The sequence below is a fragment of the Mobula birostris genome, chromosome 10 (assembly GCF_030028105.1).
Source record: "Mobula birostris isolate sMobBir1 chromosome 10, sMobBir1.hap1, whole genome shotgun sequence".
Taxonomy (NCBI): Eukaryota; Metazoa; Chordata; class Chondrichthyes; order Myliobatiformes; family Myliobatidae; genus Mobula; species Mobula birostris.
Window position 1 is genome coordinate 69,105,313 of NC_092379.1, and position 22,397 is coordinate 69,127,709.

The 22,397-nt window shown below is 44.7% G+C and overlaps 1 protein-coding gene across 8 annotated transcripts in view; it reads right to left on the reverse strand.

Moving 5' to 3' along the window:
* Positions 1-22,397, reverse strand: part of LOC140204100 (interferon-inducible GTPase 5-like) — a 628,716-nt gene that overhangs the window by 38,737 nt on the left and 567,582 nt on the right. For 4 of the 8 annotated variants that reach the window (XM_072270441.1, XM_072270440.1, XM_072270445.1 and 1 more), the window contains exon 4: positions 7,700-7,834. The gene's annotated coding sequence lies outside the window, so the exon portion shown is untranslated. Of the gene's footprint in view, positions 1-7,699; positions 7,835-18,937; positions 18,990-20,122; positions 20,255-22,397 lie in introns of those variants that run through there. The other 4 variants (XM_072270447.1, XM_072270446.1, XM_072270443.1 and 1 more) reach the window with 3 other exon arrangements.

Genomic DNA, 22,397 nt, shown 5'->3' on the forward strand with positions numbered 1-22,397 from the left:
CCACGCCCGCTTCACTGGTCCCGTAAGGCTCTGTCGGCTCACAGCCCAAGTGCTGCTGAATTCTGATTGTTCAGTGATAATGTGATGTGCTGACAGCAGCTCAGTGTGTGTGTGGTTCACAGTCCGTGGACAGCAGGGACCCGAAGGGAGAATCAGCAGCTTGGGACGACTGATGGCCCGAAAGGAGCTGTCTGGGTTTTCAGATGTTGGCGGTATTCGTGACTAGTTGAGACGGGGAATGAAGGTTTGGAATGTGCACTCTCGCCCCAGGAAGGAGTGTAAGCGGAACAGCAGCAAGAGCACAGCAACAAATTACAGTCAGCAATTACACGAAATGTCAGCTCAGAGAACACAGAAAGTATAAAGCAGTAACCCCGCTTTTTAAAAAAGGAGGGAGAGAGAAACTGGGGAATTATAGATCGGTAGGCCTGACATCGGTGGTGGGGAAAATGCTAGAGTCAGTTATCAAAGATGTGATAACAGCACATTTGCAAAGCGGTGAAATCATCGGACGATGTCAGCATGGATTTGTGAAAGGAAAATCATGTCTGACGAATCTCATAGAATTTTTTGAGGATGTAACTAGTAGAGTGGATAGGGGAGAACCAGTGGATGTGCTATATTTGGATTTTCAAAAGGCTTTTGACAAGATCCCACACAGGAGATTAGTGTGCAAACTTAAAGCACACGGTATTGATGTGGATAGCGAATTGGTTGGCAGACAGGAGGCATAGAGTGGGAATAAACGGGACCTTTTCAGAATGGCAGGCAGTGACTAGTGGGGTACCGCAAGGCTCAGTGCTGGGACCCCAGTTGTTTACAATATATATTAATGACTTAGACGAGGGAATTAAATGTAGCATCTCCAAGTTTGTGGATGACACGAAGCTGGGTGGCAGTGTTAGCTGTGAGGAGTATGCTAAGAGGATGCAGGGTGACTTGGATAGGTTGGGTGAGTGGGCAAATTCATGGCAGATGCAATTTAATGTGGGTAAATGTGAGGTTATCCATTTTGGTGGCAAGAACAGGAAAACAGATTATTATCTGAATGGTGGCCAATTAGAAAAAGAGGAGGTGCAACGAGACCTGGGTGTCATTATACACCAGTCATTGAAAGTGGGCATGCAGGTACAGCAGGTGGTGAAAAAGGCGAATGGTATGCTGGCATTCATAGCAAGAGGACTCGAGTACAGGAGCAGGGAGGTACTACTGCAGTTGTCCAAGGCTTTGGTGAGACCACACCTGGAGTATTGTGTGCAGTTTTGGTCCCCTAATCTTAGGAAAGACATCCTTGCCATAGAGGGAGTACTAAGAAGGTTCACCAGATTGATTCCTGGGATGGCAGGACGTTCATATGATGAAAGACTGGATCGACTAGGCTTAAACTCTCTGGAATTTAGAAGATTGAGGGGGGATCTGATTGAAACGTATAAAATCCTAAAGGGATTGGACAGGCTAGATGCAGGAAGATTGTTCCCGATGTTGGGGTAGTCCAGAATGAGGGGTCAGAGTTTGAGGATAAGGGGGAAGCCTTTTAGGACCGAGATGAGGAAAAGCTTCTTCACACAGAGAGTGGTGAATCTGTGGAATTCTCTGCTACAGAAAACAGTTGAGGCCAGTTCATTGGCTTTCTTTAAGAGGGAGTTAGATAAGGCCCTTGTGGCTACAGGGATCAGGGGTATGGAGAGAAGGCAGGTACAGGGTTCTGAGTTGGATGATCAGCCATGATCGTACTGAATGGCAGTGCAGGCTCGAAGGGCCAAATGGCCTACTCTTGCACCTATTTTCTATGTTTCTATGTTTCTGGAACACGGGTGGCAGACATAAAGTTATTGACTGCTGTCCGGAGATCTGAGCGGTGAATCTGGGAAATGCCAATTTTCAAATCCAACGCCACCTATGGGAAATTTTAAGCTATCAAAGTAAATAAATCAAGCAGCTTTAGCAGCGTGGTCTGTGGAACTGTTGGATGCTGTAAAACCCCTCGAGCTCACTGAGGCCACTGCCGTGCTTTCTGCACATACGCCTCCCTCCAGGCCCGGAGCAATGTGGTTAACTTTTGGCTGTCCTTCGTTCTGACCCAGCAAGACGCACAGACCAGTCGGCAAATAGAGAAAGATAGCGGGAATAGTTAGGGTTCTGCGTTCGCGAAGAATGGATTCGCACTGCGATGGAGCGAGTGACTAATTTCGGACCCGGGGCGGACCCTTTCTGAATGGGGAAAATGGAAAAGACCCGTTTCAGGGCTCCGTGAGAATGAAATTCACAATTCGTGACCAAAGGAGCCAAAGAGTGATGGGGGGTGGGGTTGTGTAATAACCAGGAAATGAGAGGTTGAGTAAACAAGCCGGTTAAACCTTCGGAAGAGCGGACCAAGTAATTAAGTACTGTAATTATAAATCCGTATTCCCAGATGCTTCTGCTCTACCGCAGTCCTCAGTTGTCCAACCACTCACTGAGTTAGCCATAACCTGGTCTGTCCTCCCATTCTTCTGAATTCTAGGGAATAGAAACAGAAATCTACAGCACATTACAGGCCCTTCGGCCCACAATGTGGTGCTAACCATGCAACCTTCTCTGGAAACTGCCTAGAATTTCCCTTGCATAGCCTTCTAGTTTTCTAAGCTCAAAGTACTTACCTAAGTGTCTCTTAAAAGATTCGATTGTATCCACCTATACCACCATCACTGGTAGTGCATTCCACGCATCCACCACTGTGTGTGAAAAACTTTCCTCTGACATCCCCCTTGTAGCTACTTCCAAGCACGTTAAAACTATGCCCGCGATGTTAGCCATTTCAGCCCTGGGAAAAAGCCTCTGGCTATCCACATGATCAATGCCTCTCATCATCTTATACACCTCTGTCAGGTTACCTCTCATCCTCCATCGCTCCAAGGAGAAAAGGACAGGTTCACTCAACCTATTCTTATAAGGCATGCTTTCCAATCCAGGCAACGTCCTTGTAAATCATCTCTGCACTCTCTCTCTATAGTATCCACATCCTTCCTGTAATGAGGTGTCCAGAACTAAACACAATACTCCAAATGGGATCCAACTGAAGCATTACACAGTTGTAACATTACCTCACAATTCTTGAACTCTATCCACACGATTGATGAAGGCCCACACACCATGCGCCTTCTTAACAGCATTGTCAACCTGCGCCGCAGTTTTGAATATCCTGTGGAGAATTCTGTGCTTGAGATGAAGGCTGAGTAAGGTGGTAGGTGAGGACAAGAGGAACTCCATCTATGGTAGGGTGGTGGGAGGATGGGGCAAGAGCAGACGTGTATGAAATGGAAGAGACGCAGTTGAGGCCAGTGTTGATAGTGGAGGAAGGGAAGCCCCTTTCTTTGCAAAAACAGGACATCTTCTTCGTTCTAGAATGAAAAGCCTCATCCTGAGAATAAATGCAGTGGAGACAGAGGAATTGAGAGAAGGGGACAGCGTTTTTACAAGTAGCAGGGTGGGACGAGATATAGTCCAGTTAGCTGTGAGGGTCTGTGGGTTTGTAATAGACATTGGTGGATAAACTGTCTCTGGAGATAGAGACAGGTAAATTTGAGATAGGAAAGGGAAGTGTCAGAAATGGTGAATGTGAGGGCAGTATGAAATTTAAAGGCAAAGTGGATGAAGTCAACAAGTTCAGCACAGGTGCAGGAAGAAGCAATCGTCGATGTAACTTAGGAAAGGTGCAGGATGGACACCACTGTAGGCTTCGAATTAAAATTATGCCTGATTATATTAGCCACCTCCACCACGGGAATAAGTCCATCTATCCAGTCTACTTCGGCCTCCTATCATCTTGTGCACCTGTGTCAAGTTACCTCTCATCCTCCTTCACTCCTAAGAGAAAAGCCTTCTCTTGCTCAACGTATCTTTTCTAAGACACACCTGCTAGTCCAGACAGCATCCTGACAAATCTTCTCTGTACCTTAGACCACAAGACCATAAGACATAAGAGCAGAATTAGGCCATTGTCAGCTACGGTAGTGTTCTTCTTCAATTTGAAAATTTCTTCTTATTTGGAATATATCTGTCTTGCACTTTCCTCATTTTTCACAGAAACTCCAGCCATTGCTGCTCTGCTGTCCTTCCTGCTAGTGTCCCTTTCCAGTCAACTTTGGCCATTTGCCTTCTCATGCCATTGTAATTTCCTTTAATCCACTGAAATACTGACACATTGGAATTTAGTTTCTCCTTCTCAAATTTCAAAGTCAACGCGGTCATATTGTGATCACTGTTCCGATCATTGCACAACACACAATTCAGCACAGCCGATCCCCTCGAGGGCTCAAAAACAAGCTGTTCTAAGAAACCATCCTGTAGACATTCTACAAATTCTATCTCTTGATGTCCAGTACGGGCCTGGTTTTCCCAATCCACTTTAATGTTAAAATCCCGAACGATTATCATGACATTGCCCTTCTGACTCGTCTTTTCTATCTCCAGCTGTAATTTGTAATCCACATCCGGGCTGCTGTTTGGAGGCCTGTATACAACTGCCATTAGGGTCCTTTTATCCTTGCCATTCCTTAACTCAACCCATAGATACTGTACACCTTCTGATGCTATGTCACCCCTTTCTAATGATTTAATATTATTTCTTATACACAGGGCTACAACACCCCCTCTGCCTATTAACCTATCTTTCTGTTACACCGTACATCCTTGGATGTTCAGCTCCCAATGACAGCCATCCTTTAGCCAATTTTCAGAGATGGCCACAACGCCATACTTGCCAAACACTAGCTGAATTTCAAGATCGTCCATTTTGTTTCTTATGCTGCCTGCATTCAAATATGGTACTTTCAGTCCAGTATTTTTTGCTTTCTGTTTTAGCTGCACTACACATCCTTCTCATCCCACTGGCTGATCCCACTACACATCCTTCTCATCCCACTGATTAAGCCTCATCTCCTGATTGTCTTTTCTATCATCTCTGTTGCACGTTATCTTTAATTTATTTTTGTTTTCCCCTTCCTCAGACCTGTCACTCCGGTTCCCATCCCCCTGCCAAATTAGTATAAACCCTCCCTAACAGCTCTATTAATACTGCCTGCTTGGATATTGGACCCCTTTGGGTTCAGGTGTAACCCATCCTTTTTGTACAGGTCATACCTCCCCCAGAAGAGGCCGCAATGATCCAGGAACCTGAAACCCTGCCTCCTACACCAGTCTGTCAGCCACGAGTTAATATGCCTGATCATGCTATTCTTTCGCTGGTTAGCACGTGGCACAGGCAGCAATCCTGAGATTTCTGCCCTGGAGGTCCTGCTTTTCAGCTTCTTACCCAACTCCCTGAATTCTCTCTTGAGGATCTCCACCCTTTTTAGAAACATAGAAAACCTACAGTACAATACAGGTCCTTCGGCCCACAATACTGTGCCGAACAAGTACGCACTTTAGAAATTACCTGGGGTTATCCATAGTCCTCTATTTTTCTAAGCTCCATGGAGACGTACAATATGATTAGGAATAGTCAGCATGGCTTTGTCAAAGGCAGGTTGTGTCTTATGAACCTGATTGAATTTTTTGAAGATGTGACTAAACACATTGATGAAGGCAGGGCAGTCGATGAGGTGTATAAGGATTTCAGCAAGGCATTTGATAAGGTACCCCATGCCAGGCTTATTGAGAAAGGAAGGAGGCATGGGATCGAGAACTGGCTTGCCCACAGAGGTCAAAGACTGATTGTAGATGGGTCAATTCTAAATGGAGGTCGGTGACCGGTGGTGTGCCTCAGGGATTTGTTCTGGGACCCCTACTCTTCATAATTTTTATAAATAACCTGGATAAGGAAGTGAAGGGTTAGTAAATTTGCTGACAAAAATGTTGGAGGTGTTGTGGATAAGTGTGGAGGGCTGTCAGAGGTTACAGTGGGACATTGATAGGATACAAAACTGGGCTGAAAAATGGCAGATGCCGTTCAACCCAGATAAGTGTGAAGAGGTTCATTTTGCTAGGATGGCAGAATATAGTATTAATGGTAAGACTCTTAGCAGTGTGGAGGATCAGAGGGATCTTGAGTTCGGAGTCCATAGGACACAAAGCTGCTGTGCAGGTGGACGCTGTGGTTAACAAGGCATATGGTGCATTGACCTTGATCAATCATGGGATTGAGTTTACCAGCTATATAGGACCCTGGTCAGACCCCACTTGGAGGTTGTGCTCAGTTCAGGTTGCTTCACTACAGGAAGGATGTGGAAATCATAGAAAGGGTGCAGAGGAGATTTACAACAATGCTACCTGGTTTGGAGGGCATGCCTTATGAGAACAGGTTGAGTGAATGCGGCCTTTTCTCCTTGCAGCGACAGAGGATGAAAGGTGACCTGACAGAGTTGTACAAGATAATGAAAGGCATTGATTGTGTGGATAGTCAGAGGCTTTTTTCCCAGGGCTGAAATGGCTAGCAAGCGAGGGCATAGTTTAAGGCTGCTTGGAAGTAGGTACAGAGGAGATGTCAGGGGTAAGTTTATTTTTATTGATGTAGAGAGTGGTGAGTGCATGGAATGGGCTGCCGGCGACAGTGGTGGAAGGAGAAACAATCGGGTTGTTTAAGAGACTCCTGGATAGGTACATGGAGCTTAGAAAAATAGAGGGCTATGTGTAACCCTAGGTAATTTCTAAGGTAAGGACATGTCCGACACGGCTTTGTGAGCCGAAGGGCCTGTATTGTGCTGTAGGTTTTCGATGTTTCTATATTTCTATGATTTGAAAAGAAAAAGCTGTAAAACATTTATGTCTGGGATAAACAAAGACGAGTAACATGCTTGTAACAAATGTACCAGGCTGTGACCATCTCCAAACAGTGAGAGTCTGACCACCTACTCTTGACACCAATACCACACAGACTTGTCACTGTGTGCCACATACACACCCCCTACAATGGTTCTTCTTGGCTACGCTGACAACAACTCACAACCCCCTGATCTCCAGTAATAAAACAGGGCACTGCTGATCAGGGACAATATCACAGCTGCTCTCAGAGGGAGAGGATAATGGGCAGATTATCCACTGAGCCCATAAGGGTAAAACTCAAGGTGCAGTTACTCTGATCAGATTGCATTATAGAGACCTCAGTTACAACTGAGTGCTTATTGTAAGCATTCAACAATGGGAAAGTCATGGGGAACAGTGTGATCAGTGTAGAGCATGTTAATATGCTGGGGCATATTAAGATAAAGGAAAAGGTGATGTTGGATCTGTTGAAGAATGTTAAAGTGAAGTGGGTAGTGATGGCAATAGATATGATTGAGGAGCTTAAGAGGTTCTTTGATAAGCACGTGTAATTGCAGAGAAAGGAGAGATCTTGACCACGCAAAGGCAGAGTAATTGGTTCGGTGAGACATCATTAGCTTAAATGGTGCAGCACATCATGATGAGCTGAAGGGCCTGTTCCCATGTTGAGTCATTCTGTGTTCTATGACAAGGAATTTGATGCAAGGGAACACCACCACCTACAGCTTCCCCTCCATCATACACTGATATTATTGCTCCACATGGTCACTGGGTCTACACTCAGGAATTCCAGATCCAACCCCACAATGGAATCAGATTTATCAGGATGGCAGCTGATCAACAAAGCAGATCCCATGCACCAGTGAGAATGCTGAGCACTCAGTGTGCAGTGCACTGGCAGGAGTTGCTGAGGTAGGGTTCATTGAAGAGACACACAGTGTGGTGTGTTCTGACCTACCTGGAGCTTGCGCCTCCCATTCTTGATGGCTACTTCTCACAGCGTGGCCTGCGCAACAATCCAGTAATCCCAGCACCAAATGTGCAGAGTGGTTTGGGGCTCGGGTCTCCTCTTTGTCTTCGTGTAGGTTATCTCCTTGAAGGAAGTAAAAGGAGTGACTGATGGTTCGCTGACTATCGCGATTATTTAAGGATGCTCAGCAAATCACCTTTAATCACTGGAGAATAATGCAAGAAACCAGAGCATAGAACAGTAACACATAGAAGCAGGGTCCTTGGCTCATATTGTTCTTGCTGACCATGATGACAAAATAAACTCATCCCATCGACCTGAACAAGATACATATCTCTGCATTCCCTGCATGTTCACGTGTCTGTCTAAATGTCTCTTAAATGCTCCTGTTGTGTCTGCTTCCACCACCATCTGTGGCAGAAAGCTCCAGGCACTACCAGTCTCTGTGTAAAACATTACCTTTAAACATGCCCTCTCACTCCACCTCTGCCCCTGGTATTTCATATTTCGACCTGAGAAAAGAACTCCAACACTCAACACTTCAACACTCCAGGAAAAAAAACCCTGGTTTGTTCCAACTTTCCTCACAGCACATGGCTTTCCATCCAGGTAACATCCCAGTAAACCTCTTCTACGCTTTCCTCAAAGGCTCCATATGCAGTCAGAGTGTTTAAACACTGGAGACTGGCGTGGTCGGCTGTGCACCGGAACAGTATCAGACACCATTCACAAATCAATTATCATCCCCAGCAAAGGAATATCTGAAAGCCGACTCTCTCTCTCTCTCACTGACAGGCATCATGACCAGTGGCAACACCCTAGCCATCGGTGTGTGCATGACTAGAAATCAGACTGGTTGTTACAGAAGTTCAGCAGCCATGTGAGCAGCTCAGAAGGTAAATCACACAAAAGGGAAAGGACAACTGGCGGGGGCTCATCACCATTTACAAATCTCCCTGTGTGCCACTGGTCTTGATTGAGACCAGTCAGCAAAACAGTTCGGAATTCCTTACTGTATATTTTTCACCAACTATCAGTGACACAAATCACTGCTTTTCAACACAAACAAACATATCTGATGTTATCTTCAAACATGCTCAGTTTAAACAGAGTGTAACGTCCAGCAGTCATATAACTGTGTGTGACTGAAGCTAGTTCAAACCTGTTTGACCAGTCTCCTGTTCACAGTGTCAGTGATAAAGGAAGATAATTCAGGAAATTTTTGCGATTGGTGTCTGTTCTTTAAGTGTTGTTTAAAATAAGTGGCTGACCTGATTGATCGATGGCCCAGTTCACAGGAATCCACTGTATCTGAATGGCAGGTGAACAACAAGACAGTCCCAGCTTCTTCCCTCCTTCATTTGATTGACAACTATATGAGGAACCGCGAAGCAAGAGCTTTGATTTGCTTTGTTCAAAGTTCAAACTTCAAAATAAAGTTATTATCAAACTATGCATATGTTACCATATTCAACTATTCTAATGGTCAGATCTCAAGCCAAGGCAGCACAGAAGTAAACCCTTCACCCCACCGTGGCCATTCAAATCATCAAGTACCCATCTAGAGGCATTTCACCAGGAAATCCAATGCCTTTTTGAAGATACTCCTTCACGTAGTTATTTTAGATTTTCCACAAATCTCTGCCCCTCTACACCCCTCAGGTATTGTGTTCCCTATTGCAACCACTGTCTTGTCCAGAGAATTTCTTTTTCTCGGATTCCCTTTGAGCATTTTACCCTTAAACCAAAGCCTTTTCAATTCACTGGTCTCCACTGTGGGGCAATGTTTCCCGATACCTATGTTGTTCAAAGTTCCCCTCAGCTTTTTCGTTTCATCAATAGTTAAAGTGCTAATGGCCATAGAATGTCACAATCTCTCCCATGGACGCACACCACCTCCTAGGCTAAGGCACCCTTCAAATACCAGATGGCTTCTCGGCTGGGCTATCCACACAATCCCCGTAAACCCAGAGGTATGAGTTAATCTACTTGGACAAAGATACTGGTTATGGCCCCAGCAATTTCGTCTCTTGCCTCCCCCAGTAGCCTGGGGTAAATCACATCAGGCTCTGGGGACTTATCCACATCATTACTCATTAGGAGGCCCAACATTTCCTCCTCCTTGACCCCAGAATACCCATATATATTTATCCACTCAACACTGATCTCCTGGTCTTCCATATCCATTTCCTTGGTAAATACTGAAGCAAACACTCATTCAGTACCTCACTCACACTTTCTGCATCCAAGCAAATGTTCCCTCCTTTACCCTTCAGTGGTCTCTCCATCCCCCTCCTCCTCCTTGACCTTTCAACACCCTAGTGTATTTATAATCAGCACTGATCTCTTGGTCCTCCATATCCTTTCCCTTGGTCAATACCGAAGCAAAGTCCTCATTAAGTACCTCAGTCTGTTGCAAGGTGGGTGTTGATGGCAGACCCAAATGCAAGACACAGACACTTGGAAGTACTCGGAACAGGACTAGGTTTACCAAGAAAGCAAGGGGAGTCAGGAAGAAACGACGCTGGACATTGACACAGGCCATGGACAAGACTAGGATTTAGGGCCTGGGCTAGGACTTGGACTAGAAATACTGGACCCAGACGGGGAACTAGGAACGAGGAGCCTGGACTAGGAACACGGAACTCTGGAACCAGAGCCTGGACAAGGACCCAGAACCTGGGTCTTGGTTGGGACTCGGAACCTGGGTCTTCACTCGGAACCAAAACCCAGGTCTAGGCTAGGACTCGGGACTAGGATCTTGGCAAGGACAGGACGAGGCCCTTAGACTAGGTTTGGCTCGGCTCTTTGACTCAGCTTGGTTAGGCTTTTGGGTAAGGGGCCAGGACTCCTGCTTGGAATGCAGGGTTGGGACCCTTTCTAGGACGTAAGGCCGGGGTGACTGCCAAGTTAAGCCGCCGAGGATTCAGATCGGGTCGATACAGCACAGGGCGAGGAATCGCCAGCACTAGGCTGGAAGAGGACACGAAGCTCAGACTTGGACAGGGCTGGAACATGGTGCCTGGACTTGGTCCTGGAACACAGGAACACAGAGCCTTGGACTTGAGCTCCGGAACACAAAACACAGAGTCAGGACCCCTCCTTGGGAACAGGATCTAGGGCTGGGACTCTTCTTTGACACAGACACTAAACACGGGGACACAGAGATAGTTCCAAACTCAACGATAGATAGTTCCTTATCTTGGCGTGGCAAGGCTCCAGTCTCACTCCAGCAGTTGAACTAGACAGCGATACAGGTGAGGACACAGGCAAGGTAGCAGGCAAAGGTAACAGATGAAGATTAGTGCCGAAGTAACTGTTAAGATAAACTGCCAGAGTAACTGCCAGGGATTCAGTTGGGGAAGGGAAGGGAACAGTCCAGCAGGGAATCCTTGGTTTAAGTAGTATTTATGTGCTAGCCCAAAATGAGAATCAGGTGCCTCAATTAAGGCATCCAATGGAGCAAGGGAAAACAGGAAAATCCAGAATAAGGAATCCACGAACCGGACTGTGAATCGGAATGCGGACTTCACGGACCGGACAATAACAGTACCCCACCCCGCACCCCTTTGGGAGCCTCCTAGCGACCTAACAGGCTTTCCTGGACTATGGACGACCCGGGCAGGTGGGGGGGGGGAGGTATTCAAGAGGAGGGAACTCAGGATGGTGAGAGTTAAAGGGCAGTGTCTGCATCGCTGGGTCCATGTATGACTGGGCTGTTCTGTCATAAGTAGGCATTGACGGTGCGCCCAAATGCAAGATACAGACACTGAAGTACTAGGAACAGGACGAGGTTTATCAAGAAAGCAAGGGGAGTCAGGAAGAAATGACGCTGGACATGGACGCAGGTCCTGGACGCGAAAAGGACTTTGGGCCTGGGCTAGAACTAAGACTTGGAAAGCGGGACCAGGACAAGGAACTTGGAACTAGGAGCCTGGGCTAGGGCTCCGAGGCAGAGACAGGACAGAGACCCGGAATCAGGGTCTTGACTCGGGCTCGGACCCCGAATCTAAGGGAGGACACAAACATGGCTACAGGACTGGACATGGCTGTCCGACTGGATGTGGAACTCCTGCACAGGACAAGGCACATGGACAGGATGAGAACACAAAGCCTTGACTTGGACACCGGAACGCAGAACACAGAGCCTCCTTGGGGACAGAATTCAGGGCCGGGGCTCTACACAGAGTCAGGACCCCTTCTTGGGAACAGGACCTATGGCCAGTACTCTTCTTTGACACGGACACTAAACACGAGGACACAAAGAGATAGTTCTAAACTCAATGATAGATAGTTCCTTATCTTGGCCTGGCAAGGCTCCGGTCTCACTCCGGCAGTTGAACTAGACAGCGATACAGGCGAGGACACAGGCAAGGTAGCAGGTGAAGGTAACAGACAAAGGTTCATGCCAAAGTAACTGTTGAGATAAACTGCCCAAGTAACTGCCAGGGATTCAGATGCGGAGGGGAAGGGAACAGTCCAGCAGGGAATCTTCTTCGTCTTCTTTGAGTTTTTACGGCAGTTGGCATCCAGACTGTTGCATTACTGCCATCTTCAGGATTTATTGTCCCTCATTGTCCATTCACTTTAAAGCCGCCTTTCCAGTCCCATTGCCCTTAAAGAACTAAACAACCATTTCCTTCCCGATCACTCTCCCCACATTCCAATAAACCTTTAACACTGTTCTCTACCAGTCCTATTTTGCATAATTGTTGTAACATATGTTGCCTTTCCTGTGCAAATTTCCAGCATGAAATAAGGATATGCTCTACTGTTTCAGTCTCCTGACATGGATCGCAAAAACCTGTTGGATGCTTATTTATGATGGCCAGAGTGCCATTAAGGTTCTTGTGCCCAATTCTCAGTCTACTTATAATTACTTGCTCCTTCTGCTTTACTCCCCTACTTCTTCCCATATCTACACTGTTCTGAATTAAATGTAAATGTCTTCCTTTTATTGCTCTATCCCAATGCTGCTGCCAGTGTTGATTTATCCTTCTCCACACTATGCTCTTCCCCTCTGATTTTGATAGTTTAATATTGACCTCTATAGATTCTTTTTTAACTGCTGCTTTTGCCAGCCTATCTGCTGTCTCATTTCCCATAATACCCAAATGTGCTGGAACCCACATGAATGTGATATTTTTGCCTTGTCTACCCAGTCTTGAATTTGCAAACAGGATCTCATAAAGCAGATCCTGGTGACCTCTAGCTGTACCTGCCTTAATGCTTGCAAGGGCCGATACAGAATCGCTACATATCACAATATTATTGCAATCAACCTGCTCACTCCATTCTAGTGCTAACAATATGGCAAACATTTCAACTGCATATACACTCAAGCAATCAGGTGTTCTCTTGCTAATTTCCACTTGGTAACTTGGTACAATTGCAGACCCTGTTGTACCTGTTTCTGGATCATTTGATCCATCCGTAAAAATCTGTATGCCTTTATATTTACATTCCCTATAACTAAGATATTCACTGAGTATATCAGCTGTCTTATTACTGTGTTTAATCTTAAGCAATTGCAAATCTACAGAGGGATTTTCTAACACCCAGAAAGGTCTGACAGGCCACACCACACTTGGACAAAATTCTTTATCGTATACACCCATATCTTTTGCTGTTTGCTCTCCTGTCCAGCCAAAACTTTCTTTTTGTGTCTTCTCCTTCTCCCAGCGTGTCTGCAACACCCTTTTTGTAGGATGGCTATCACCATGCCCCCTTAAATTAATCCAGTGATTGGCCTCCAGCTGTTTACGCCGCAGCCCCAGTGGCATTTCATTTGCTTCAACTTGGAGTGCACACACTGGGGAAGTTCTAACCGCTCCCAAGCACACCCTTAGAGCCCGAGCTTGCACGATATCCAGTTCTGCTAGCACAGATTTTGCTGCTGACCCATATACTATACTTCCATAGTCCAATCTTGATCTTATTAATGCTACATAAATATACTTTAGTGATACAAAATCAGCACCCCATTCCAATCCAGCAAGACACCTCATGACATTTATCATATTTTTACATTTAGTAACTACATATCTAACATGTTCTCTCCATGTTAATCTCAAGTCAAAGTGCACTTCCAAAAACCGAAAACTTTCAACTCTCTCCAGGTTACTTCCATACAGATTCAAACTTTTTTCCTTGTAAAGAACATGGCTTTTGTCTTCTCCACCGAAAATTTAACACCCCACTTTGTCCCCCACTCTTCCACTTGATTAATTCCACCTTGCATTTTCGTAACTATATGTTCAACATTTCTCCCTCTTTTCCACAAAGCCTCATCATCTGCAAACAATGGCCTCCCCACTTCCGTTGGAATATTTACAAATATATCATTTATCAAAATGGAGCATAAAGTTGGACTCACTACACTCCCCTGAGGGGTCCCGTTTTCTACAACATACTGGCTTGATAGCTCTGATCCTATCTTCACCTGAATAGTTCTCCTGTTTAGAAAGTCCTTAACCCCACTGAACATCGCCCCCCCACCCCAGTTCCCATTAAATGTAGCTTGATTAGAAGCCCCTCTTTCCATAAGATATCATAAGCTTTCTCAACATCAAAAAACTGCAAACACTGTCTCTTTATTTACTTGAGCTTTTCTTATTTCATCCTCTAGACACAACTCTGGATCCATAGTATTCCTTCCTTTCCTGAACCCGCTTTGATATGTAGCCACCATACCTCTACTTTCCTAGAAGTACACTAACCTCTCATTTATCATACGTTCCATAAGTTTACATACATGTGACGTCAAGGCAATTGGCCTGTAGTTTTCTGCCCTGCGGGCATCTTTCCCAAGTTTCCTTACTGGAATAATTATTGCCTCTTTCCAGCTCCCTGGTATTCTCCCTTCATCCCAGACTTTGTTATACAGAAGCAGTAGTTTCTCCAGACTTCCTTCACTCGTGCTTTATCATACTATAACATATTTCATCTTTACATGGCACAGTCTTTCCTATTTTATCTAGAGCCTTTCTTAGTTCTCCCTTGCTGAAAGGGACATCTTGCACACCGTCAAGGTTAGTTTTCCTACATAAAGCCTCCATATTTTCAGCTTTTGTTCTCTCTCTACCTCTTCTTCCCTTCTCAGACAAATTATCGGAACTAAGTACCATAACAAAAGTGTTTGCCAACAACTCTGCCTTTTCCTTATTTGTTACTGGAGTCACATTTCCATCAACCAGAACTGGGTACCACCACTCTCTCCTGTCCCTTCCCATCCTTTTTATCATCCCCCACACCTCTCCTACTTGAGTTGTGTTTCCGATTGAATCACAATACTTTCTCCAGTGCGTACTTTTAGCATGTCTTATTGTCCTGTTTACTACTGCCTGAACTTGTTTGTACTGAATCATATGTTGGAAGTTATGAGTTCTTTTAACCAGTTTAAATGCTATATTTCTATTTCTCACAGCTGCCTTACAATTATCATCCCACCATGGTATTATTCTCTTCTTTATTCTTCCTTTACTTTTAGGAATGGATTCTAACGCAGCTGATATTATACCTTGTTTTAATATGCTGTCAAGTATTTCTATGTCCATTCCATCACTGACCTGACTTAGATATCTATCACTTTTTTCCAGAAATTCTTCCCAATTGGCTTTCTCAAGGATCCATTTCCCACCTGCATTCTCTGTGACCAATGAGGCAGAAATATTTATCTTGTACCAGGTTGGGTAATGATCAGTCCCTACAGTTCCTTCTTGGTGAACTAACTAATCACACAGTGATGCAATGGAGTTTGATACTAATGCAAGATCAAGCACAGATTCTTTAACTGTGTTAACATCAATTCTAGTACCACTGCCATCATTTAGGCACACTGAATACTTCTCATCTAGCAACTCCTCTATTACCTGACCGTTGATGTCTGTTCTGTCACTCCCCCATAATACATTATGTCCATTAAAATCACCACACTAAACAACGTTACTACTATTCTGCCCTTCTATCTCCTCAAGTTTGTTTAACTCTAGTCTTTTGCATGGATTATAATAATTCACAATCACCAACTCTTCCTTTCAGCCCATACTTTTACTACCACATACTCTTGTTCACTTCCTATACCTAGTATTCTATAAGGAATACCTTGCTTTAAAAAAGTTGCACATCCTCCTCCTCCCCCTCTCTCCTGTCTTGCCTTACTGCCTCATAACCATATAAAACAAAATCTAAATTAGGTTTTAACCAGGTCTCCTGGATACGCACAACATCTGGCTTTTCTCTCCTACTAGCTATAAACTGGTTGAAATCTTGTCCATTGGCAATCAGGCTTCTTGCATTCCATTGAAGAAGTAGCATTATTAGTAATATCAACCCACACATACTGTCTCTTGACTTGACTGTACCCTGAGTTCATCGTTTACTTCTTCCCATTTTAATCCTATCATATCCAAATGGTGCTCTGCAGCTTTCACAATAATCTGAATCCTTTCAGTTTGAGATTTGATCTCATAAGTTGCGTTTACCACTCCTGCTATAAAGGTCACAAATTTCTTCTTCTCTATCCATGCATTCTTCTGATCTTGCCTTCCTTTAGCTGCCGCTTGTTCTTTGCTACACCCTCCCTCATTCATTTTCTTCTGTCCTGCCAACTTGACTGCCTCAGCATATGGGACATTTTCCTTCACCCTTATCTGCTGCATCTCCATCTCTTTTTTCAACACTTCACACCCCCATTATGCTACACTATGGTTACCTCCACAATTACAGCACGTTAGTCTCACTCCCTCTCCACATTTTCCGTATTCATGTTTCCCACCACACCTTGCACATCTTCTCTTTCCTTTGCACACTTTGGCCACATGCCCAAACTCCTGGCAATTTAAACACTTCATAGGTTTTGATATATATTGTCTTACCTTGTATCTTAGAAATCAAAAATATAACTCCTTTGGAGGTACCTTATCCTCAAACTCTACCAGAACGGTTTCAATCTCCTTTTTCTCTGCTCCCCTTGTCATTCTTTTCACACTCTTCACTGAACTATTCCTCACCCTCAAGTTCTCCACTAGCTCCTTCATATTAACACTGAGGGGTGGAACCCTGGAGATCACCCCCTTGCAACCATTGACCCTTTGTGCTCCAACTCTTACAACCCCGGACACTTTGACTTTCCCAACATTAGTTACCTTCATTGCCTTCTCCATCTGTTCTTCAGTTTTACATCCTATCAGCAGGTTTCCATCTCCTAAAATTCTTGCATGGCTCACTTCCCCTATTTGTCCTCTGATGATTTATGTTAGCTTAAGCAGATCAATTTTCTTTACTCCCCCTTCCCCCTCAAATTTTACCACTACATTTAGCAATTTTGCCCTCGGGCCCTTCTCCACAACTTCTCTTCTCTCACTTTCAAATCCACCAACACTAGACCCACCTCCTTTCTTTCTCTTCCAACCCATCACCTTCCTGTTCTTAGTCCCTCTCCCCACCTCTTCCCAATCAAACTCCGTGCTGTTGCTGTCACCATCAGTCTCCCTCCCTGCCGTCCTGTCAGAGTTTGCAAGGAATCATGTAAGAATATCATTCCAGACCTATACAGGCCGTCGGTCAATATTCCCACAGAATGTCCCCCAGAACACCCCAGCGGTCGCTGTCGCGGTCACGGCCCCGGCAGCAGGGAATCCTTGGTTTGAGGGGTACTTATGTGTCAGCCCAAAACTAGGATAAGGTGCTCAATTAAGGCACCCAATGGGACAAGGGAAAACAGGAAAATCCGGAATAAGGAATCAGCAGACCAGATCGTGAACTGGAATGTGGACTTCATGGACTGGACCATGACACAGTCACATCCAAGGAAATGTTCCCCCCTTTGTGCCTGAGTGGTGTCATCCTCTTCTGAGTGATACTCCTGCTCTTGATGTACATATAGAATGCCTTGGGATTCACCTTAACCCGACTGGCCAAGGACTTTTCATGGCTCCACCTGCCTTTCCTAATGCCCTTCCTTCATTCTTTTCTGGCTTCTTTATACTCCTCATGTGTTTCGTTTCATCCCAAGTTCTGAAGCTTTTTCTTCTTGACTAAATTCATCACCTCTCTGGACATCCTAGGTTCTCTTATTTTTCCATCCCTGACCTCCCTTCTAACAGGAACATACCTTTCCTGTACTCTGTACAATTGATCTTTAAACACCTTCCACAGGTCTGATGTGGACTTGCTAGACAAAAGGCATTGCCAATTAATGCTTCTTAGTTTCTGCCTAATGCCCTCGTAATTTGCCTTACTCCAATTTAAAACAATCCAGCAAGGACCATACCTATCCTTAACTATACACTGTAATATCCTGATGTTAAAGAGTTGTGGTCACAGTTCCTGACAGGTCAGATATCTGTCCAGGTTCATTACCCCACACCAGGTCCAGTACAGCCACTCCTCGCACTGGACCATCCACATAGTGATTTAAGAAACCTTCCTGGATACACTTAACAAATTTTGCCTCATCTAGACACATTTTTGCTAAGAAGGTCCCAGTTTATATTTGTCCCAGGCTTTGTTGCAAAGTTTGCAGATGATATGAAGATCGGTTGAGGGGCAGATCGTTTTGAGGAAGAAGAGAGACTACAAAAGGACTTAGATTAGGCAAATGGGCAAAGAAATGCAAGAAGGAATATAGTGTCAGGAAGCATATTGCCGTGCATTTTGATAGAAGAAATAAAAGATAGATAGATATGCTTTATTAATCCCGAGGGAAATTTGCTTTTGTTACAGCCGCACCAACCAAGAATAGAGTGTAAATATAGCAATACAAAAAAAAAACAACAATCTAACACCAAAATGCCAGATAGAAAATAAGTCCAGGGCAGACTATTTTCTAAATGAAGGGAAAATACAAAATTTTGTGCAAAGAGACTTGGGTGTCCTTGTGCAGGATTCCTTAAAGGTTAATTTGCAGATACAAAGGTTTCAAAGGTACATTTAATATCAGAGGAATGTATACAATATACAACCTGAAATGCTTTTTCTTTGCAACCATCCATGAAAACAGAGGAGTGCCCCCAAGAATGAATGACAAATAAATATTTGAACCCTACAGTGCCCCCAGCTCCCCCTCACCCATAAGCAGCAGAAAAGCAATAACACCCCCTCCCCCTACAGCAAAAAAATGCGTCGGCACCCACCACTGAGCACTGAAGCGTGCAGCAAAGCAACAACAAAGACATAGACTTGCAGCACTCCAAAGACGACTCATTCACCCAGTATTCGACATACCACAGGTTCTCTCGCTCGCCAATAAGGGAGAAAGAGGTGTCTCCGTTTGAGTCTGTGGTGAGGAAGGCAACTGCAATGTTAGCATTCATTTCAAGAGGACGCGAATATAAAAGCAAGGATGTAATGTTGAAACTTTATAAGTAACTGGTGATGCCTCACTCTAAGTACTGTGAGCAGGTTTGGGACCCTTATCTTAGAAAGGATGTAGTGAAGCAGGAGAAGGTTCAAAGGAGCTTCATGAAAATGATTCCAGGATTGAATGGCTTGTCACATAAGAGTGTTCGGTGGCTCTGGGCCTGTATTTACTAGAGTTCAGAAGAATGAGGGGTGACCTAATTGAAACCTATTAAATAGTGAAAGGCCTTGATAGAGTGGATGTGGAAAGGATGTTTCCTATGGTGGGAGAGTTTAAGACCAAAGGACACATCCCCAAAATAGACGGGCTTGCTCTTAGAACAGAAATGAGGAGAAATTTCTTGAGCCAGAGAGTGGTAAATCTGTGGAAATATTTTCCACAGGCAGCTGTGGAAGTCAAATCTTTATGTATATCTAAGGCAGAGGTTGATAGATTCTTGATTAGTCACGGAATGAAGGGATACAGGGGAAGGCAGGAGATTGGTGCTGAAAGGAAAATTGTACCAGCCATGACAAAATGCTGGAGAGGACATGATGGGCCAAACAGCCTAATTCTGCTCCTATGTCTTATGGTCTATATTAGGCAAGTTCAAACCCCCATGATAACAACACTATCGATTTTACACGTTTCCTTCATCTGATCAGATATTTGTTCCTCAATATCGCGATGGCTATTTGGGAGGGGGAGGCAGACAATCCCATCAGTGCAATTGCACTCTTCCTATTCCTGAATTTTACCCAAATAGACTCGGTGTCTGACCCCTCCATTTTATCTCCCGAGCGCAGCTGTGATATTGTCTCTGAATAGTTATGCAACTCATCCCCTCCCAACATGCACGTGTACATTCACACACTTTCTACTTCCTTCTCTATCTTTACAAAAACTTGGAAAAACTGGTACACCCATTGAAGCCCCTCTCTCAACCAAGTTTCAGTAGCGGCCACAACATCGTAGTTCCATGTACTGATCCATGCTTAAGTTCGTCAGCCTTACCCAGAATACTCCTAGCGTTAAAATATACACACTTCAAAATATCCGACCCGTCATACCTGTTATTTTAATTTTGCCTTTCAATACTTCTGTGCTCAGAGAATTGGGTTATGTGAAATCTGTTGTTCTGTTGTATTGGCTTTGACTTCAGCTCTGGTAATAAAGTGCTACAGTCCTCGTCCTCGTCCCACCCCATTCTCGGAAAGGGTGTAGCTTTACTTCCAAGCAGAGTGAGTTGAGAGAAGTTCCACACATTGACGTGTGTCTCAGTCTCCCCGTCCGCTTCACTGGTCGGGCCCGACTGCTGTGGAATTCTGATTGTTCAGTGATAATGTGATTGTGCTGAGAGTGTGCGCGGTTCACAGTCCGTGAACGGCAGGGTCCCGAAGGGAGATTGAGCAGTTTGGGATTAGTGATAGTCTGAAAGGAGCTGTCTATGTTTTCAGATGTTGGCGGTATTCATGACCAGTTGGGACGGGGAATCAAAGCCATTAGTTCAGGTTTAGCGATGTGCCCCCCCCGCCCCCAGGAAGTAGTGCAAGTTGTACAGCAGCAAGGGCACTTCAACAAGGGACGTCAACAGTTACAAGGGTAGCAGTCATGAAGTTATTGACTGCTGTCCGGAGATCTGAGCGGTAAATCTCGGACACAATGCCATCTTTGGGAAATTTAAAAATATCAAAATAAATAAATCAAGCAGCGTGGTCTGCGGAACCATTGGGTGCTGTAAAAACCCTTCTAGCTCACCGAGGCCACTCAGAATCAGAATCCGAATCTGTTTCTTATCACCAGCATGTATCATGAAATTTGTTAACTCAGCAGCAGCAGTTCAATGCAATACATAATATAGAAAAATTATGATAAATAAATTAATAATTTACAGTATATGTATATGATGCAAAAATCATGAAAAACAGAAATAATTATCTTCAAAAGGTGATGTCGTGTTCACGGGTTCAATGTCCATTTAGGAATCGGATGGCAGTGGGGAAGAAGCTGTTCCTGAATCACTGAGTGTGCGCCTTTAGGCTTCCGAATGTAACATCTGTGTAGCACCAATCTTATCACGTGTGTCGTGTCACAGCACTCTGAGAAAATCAAATCACACTAGGTGTTAGTAGGCCATCAGAAAAATCCAGGTATCGGAAGGAGGCGGTGAACAGAAGCCACACACTTCTGGAAATAAGGCTTTGAAGCTCAGCAATTTGTTTAATCAGCTGAAAAGTAATTGATATTAGCTGAGCTACGTCATCTTCTTGGCCTGTCGTTTGGCTGATCCAAAATGCTGTTTCATGCGTGCGGTTTGAGAAGCATGCTTTGTCTTCTTCAGTGCATAGAAATATCAACAGTTCTGTAAATGATGGCGGATTTTGTTTTTTCAGTTCCAGTTGCAGCTCTAACTTTGGGGAGTGGTCCCAAAATCCCCTACAAAACTGCTTTAAGAGATGCTAGTTTCTGCAACTCCGCCTCACTTTTCAGACAGTATCAACGCTACTGGTAGCCGCTGTAGGTAGGCGGATGGTTTTTCTCCAGTGTTCTCCACCGTGTTCATGATTTTGGTGAATAATTCATGGTGGCATTGTAGCAAAAGCTGAATCTAGGAGTTGTAAGTGTTACGTACCCCGTAACTGGGTTACCAAACCAGCAGAAATGGATCACTCAGTTGGAGTCTGGATTACTAGAACTAAGAAAGTTTTATTAAAGAAACAAGCAACACAGTACTCTAATCAAAAGGATAATAAATGCAACAGTTCAGCACTGATAAACACACATGTACACAGAATTAGGATAACAGGATCAATCAAGCTCTATCGTCGTCTAAGGGTAAATGACCAGTTTCAAAGTGACGCAAAGTTCAGTTCAGTTGAGTTCAGTTCAGTTCACAGTAATCACTGCCGTGGCGATGGACAGTGGGGGGAAGGAGAGAGAGCACAAAATGAATGAATATTCAAACGGCTTCCACACAGACCTTCGATATTCTTCGCAGTCAGCTTTCGGGCGATACCTTTGTGATGTCTTCTGAGGTCACCGACCGTGACCCCTCCGTTTTCAGATACGATCATTTCTCTGCGGTGAACCTGGCACCCAGGCAAGGGCGGACACACACCAGGTTCCCACTTATCGTGCCTTTCCACCCTGTGCGTCTATGGCTTGGTCCCGCGACCCGCCTTCCAAAACTTCCCACCGACTTGTGGGAGACGCACCGCTTCCAGGGTCTCGTTACCTCGGGGTGTCATGTGTGTCTTGCCTTAGCGAACCTGTCCCTTTTTATACCCCTGCTGGGGTATCGCCTATCCATCACTTCAAACAGTTCAGGGTTCAAAGGGGGAGCCG